Genomic DNA, 5,000 nt, shown 5'->3' with positions numbered 1-5,000 from the left:
CACCACCAACAGACACCACCAACCACCAACAGACACCACCACCAACAGACACCACCACCAACAGACACCACCACCAACAGACACCAACAAACACCACCACCAACAGACACCACCACCAACAAACACCACCAACCACCAACAGACACCACCACCAACAAACACCACCAACCACCAACAGACACCACCACCAACAAACACCACCAACCACCAACAAACACCACCACCAACAGACACCACCACCAACAGACACCACCAACCACCAACCACCACCAACAGACACCACCACCAACAACCACCACCACCACCAACAGACACCACCACCAACAGACACCACCACCAACCACCACCACCACCACCAACAGACACCACCACCAACAGACACCACCACCAACAGACACCACCACCAACAGACACCACCACCAACAAACACCACCACCAACCAACACCACCACCAACAGACACCACCACCAACAGACACCACCACCAACAAACACCACCACCAACAAACACCACCACCAACAGACACCACCACCAACAGACACCACCACCAACAAACACCACCACCAACAGACACCACCACCACCAACAAACACCACCACCAACAGACACCACCACCAACAAACACCACCAACAGACACCACCACCAACAAACACCACCACCACCAACAAACACCACCACCAACAGACACCACCACCAACAGACACCACCACCAACAGACACACCAACAGACACCACCACCACAGCAACACGACAAAGAATAGCAAGTTAAAGAACAAAAAAAAAAAAAACAAACCCAAAACAAAGAAAATAACAACAACAACAACAAACCAATAAGAACATAGAGAAAGACAACCAAGAACAAGTACAAGACAAAGAAGAGCAAGAAGAATAAGACAAAGAAGAACAAGAAGAATGAGGAAAAGAAGAACAACAAGAAGAAGAAGAAGAGCATGACAAAGAAGAAGAAAAAGAAAAAGAATAATACGACATAGAAGATAAAAATTAAAAAATAATAAAAAAAGAGGAAGAATAAGACGACAAAGAACAAAAACAAGAAGAATATGACAAAGAAGAACAAACAGAATAAGACAGAGATCAAGAACACGAAGAATCAAAGAAGAAGAAGAAGAAAAATACATAACAAGAAGAAAAAGAATAACGAGAAAGAAGAAAAAAAAAGAAGAAGAAGACAAGTTCGTTCGTTCGTTCGTTCGCTCGTTGGTTTGCCCGCCAGTCAGTCAGTCAGTCAGTTAGTTAGTAAGCTATTTTCAGACGGATACAGCTCTTGAGACAAATCCGTTTTGTTGTTGTTGTTGTTGTTGTTTTTGTCGTTGTTTTGTTTTGTTTTTGACTCACTTGTGTAAACAAAGTGAGTCTATGTTTTAACCCGGTGTTCGGTTGTACTTTAACATTGACATTTTCTCTGCAACTACTTTGTCAGTTGACACCAAAATTTGGCATAAAAATAGGAAAAATTCAGTTCTTTCCAGTCATCTTGTTTAAAACAATATTGCGCTTCTGGGATGGGCACAAAAAAATAAAGAATGAAGCCTAATTATATGCAAACTGCATTTACTGTTATATTTATATTTTTTGTATTCTCTAAACTTGGCACTTTGATCTGATATTCTGACCCAACAGCTAGAGCAGTCATTATTATCATTTTTGGCTCAAACAGGAACTTCTTTTGCTAAGCATGGAAGCTTTATTTATTTTGCAAACGTTTTGGTGCAGATAGAAAAAAAGGGAAATTACTATGTAATGCTAGTAGAGTTAATTTGCTTTAAACTGATCTTTCTCATCTTAAACATTACATTTTGAAACAAGAGAGGCAAGGCCTTCAAGACTCACTTGTGATGCACTTTTTTTTTAAATGCAAGCTTTTTATGTATTGAGTATAATTTCAAAATGTAATGTTTAAGATGAGAAAGATCAGTTTAAAGCAAACTAAGTTCCCCAGCAGAGTAATTTCCCTTGTTTTACTGCCTACACCAAAACGTTTGCAATAAATAAAACTTCCACGCTTAGCAAAAGAAGTTCCTGTTTGAACAAAAAATGATAATAATGATAGATCTTTGGTTGGGTCGAATATCAGATCAAAGTGCCAAGTTTAGAGAATACAAAAAATATAAATATAACAGTAAATGCATTATACTCAATACATAAAAAGCTTGGATTTTTTTAAAAGTGTATCACAAGTGAGTCTTGAAGGCCTTGCCTTTATTGTTTATTGTTTTTTGTTTTTTTGTTTGTTTTTAAGCTGTCGTTCTTGTTGTTTTAAACCAGTTCGTTTTCTTTATATATATTTTTTTTTCGTGCTCTTATTGCGTTGTCGATTACATGGGGAAGCGACATTCAAGTAGCGATGTAGTGTAATTGGAGTACACAGAGCACTATTGTTCAGCTCCACAAGGTAGGCGGAACCCAAAAGGCATTTAGGGGTGGTTCTGAAAAAGATCAAAGGACACACACAGAGTGAAAGAGAGAGAGAGTGCGTGTGACAGTGTGTGTAAGAGAGAGAGAGAGAGAGAGAGAGAGTGTGTAAGAGAGAGAGAGAGAGAGAGAGAGAGTGTGTGTGTGTGACAGTATGACAGAGAGAGAGAGAGCGTGTGTGTGTGACACTGTGTGTGTGTAAGAGAGAGAGTGTGTGTGTGTGTGTGAGAGAGAGAGAGAGAGAGTGTGTGTGTGTGTGTGAAGGAGTGTGTGTGTGTGAAAGTGTGTGTGTGAAAGAGAGATAAAGCCCAAAGTATTTCAATGTCAGGCTCATACCATGAGTGATGACATGGTGCACAAGGGAATGTTTTCAAGAGAGCGAGAGCAAGAAAGAGACACAAAGACAGACAGACAGACAGACAGACAGAGAAAGGGATAGAGATAGACAGACAAAGAGAGACGCAGACAGACAGAGCTAGAGACTGACACAGAGAGAAAGAGAGACAGACAGACAGAGACAGAGACATCGATCATTTTGTTGCTTTTTCTTGTCCAAACCCAGTGTAACTTCACGCCTACAGCGTCACTTCACAGATGCATCTGTCCAGCACCAGCGAAAAGGAGAACATTCGCGCGTCAGATAGCTGCTTATTGGTCGTCATCTTACGAATGCCCCAGAGACAGAGAGAGAGAGGGGGGGGGGGGGGCGTGGGGGGGGGGGAGACGAAACGAAACGAATCTTTATTTCACGAGGGTAGTGTCGAGAGAGAGAGAGAGAGAGAGAGAGAGAGAGACAGAGACAGAGACAGAGAGACAGAGAGGGGATGGGTGGGAATAGAATAGAATAGAATAGAATACTTTTTATTGTCATAAAACCTTAAAGTTTATAAGACACAATGAAACATAAACATGAGCATATTAAGAAGAGAAACATTCCTGAACAAATTTCGCCAGCCTTGGCTGTATTTCTGTTAGAAGGATCAATTTACTAGGCTTTGCTTTGCATTTGGACGACATATATATCGGTGGGAGTGGAGGGGGGCAGGGGGGTCCATCTTTTAAACCGTTTCAATAGTCCGCAAGGCCGAGGGTGTTACCGTGCACCCCCCCCCACCCCCCCCCCCCCCCCCCCCCCCCCCCCCCCCCCCTCCCCTCCCTCAGGATTGATGCAGACCACTCTTAACCCTTTCACAGCCAAGCTCGCATTTACGCACAGGCGTGGTAGAGGACCCGTGTCACTGAAAGGTGACCATTCATTGGTCTGTTGTTATCCATGAACCTACTGCTCTTAATGTTCGGTGGTAGGATAGGCCGTATTTTCTATACATCGCAGGGGGAATCCCCAGCTCTTCTTAGCCACTGTCTTTTCTGTGTTAATGCCACAAGGAAATTTTGTACTCTAAATTGACTGGCGGTGAAAGTGTTAAAATGCTCTTTGGCGTCTGCTGAACTCACATTTACATGTTCCTTATGATAATAATAATGATAATAATAATAATAATGATATCAAAATGACAACAATAATTAAAAAAAAAAATTTAATGGGACGCACTCAGAGTTACTGCCCTTGGAACAAGGGTACCCTCTCTTCCAGTTCAGGCTCAACTTGTCAGAAACAGAGCCGTATTATAACTCTAAGTTGTGATCTGTGCATTTGTGTATGGAGTATTGCTTTCGCTATTCCTATTACATTGTATCAGACTGATGATTGGCCTTTTATTTTATTTCTTTTTTTTTTCCTTTTGTTTCCTTTTAAATTATCTTTGCTCTTCCTCTGTGGCCGTCATCCTGTCACTGTCATGTTTCCTTGTTTCTCTATGGCTCAAAAGAGTTAATGGGAACAAACAAACTCTAAACTCTTAACTCTGAACCCGCGCCCCGGTCAATGAAAAAAAGACAAGATCAACTTCAAACCCTCAGAGTGCGTCCCTATGCCTTTTTTGACTCACTTGTGTAAACAAAGTGTGTCTATGTTTTAACCTGGTGTTCGGTTGTCTCTCTCTCTCTCTCTCTCTCTCTCTCTCTCTCTCTCTCTCTCTGTGTGTGTGTGTGTGTGTGTGTGTGTGTGTGTGTGTGTGTGTGTGTGTGTGTGTATGTGTGTGTCTGTGTCTGTGTCTGTGTCTGTGCCTGTGTGTCTGTGTGTCTGTGGTAAACTTTAACATTGACATTTTCTCTGCAAATACTTTGTCAGTTGACACCAAATTAGGCATAAAAATAGGAAAAAATTCAGTTCTTTCCAGTCATCTTGTTTAAAACAATATTGCACCTCTGAGATGGGCACAAAAAAATAAAAACTGAAGCCTAATTTAATGCAAACTGCATTTACTGTTATATTTATATTTTTTGTATTCTCTAAACTTGGCACTTTGATCTGATATTCTGACCCAACAACAAGAGTAGTCATTATTATCATTGTTTGTTCAAACAGGAACTTCTTTTGCTAAGCATGGAAGTTTTATTTATTTTGCAAACGTTTTGGTGCAGATAGTATCAGTTTCAGTTTCAGTAGCTCAAGGAGGCGTCACTGCGTTCGGACAAATCCATATACGCTACACCACATCTGCCA

Source organism: Babylonia areolata, chromosome 32 (assembly GCF_041734735.1).
Source record: "Babylonia areolata isolate BAREFJ2019XMU chromosome 32, ASM4173473v1, whole genome shotgun sequence".
NCBI classification, from domain to species: Eukaryota; Metazoa; Mollusca; class Gastropoda; order Neogastropoda; family Buccinidae; genus Babylonia; species Babylonia areolata.
The sequence above is the reverse complement of the archived record's forward strand: the minus strand, read 5'-3'. Positions refer to the sequence as shown.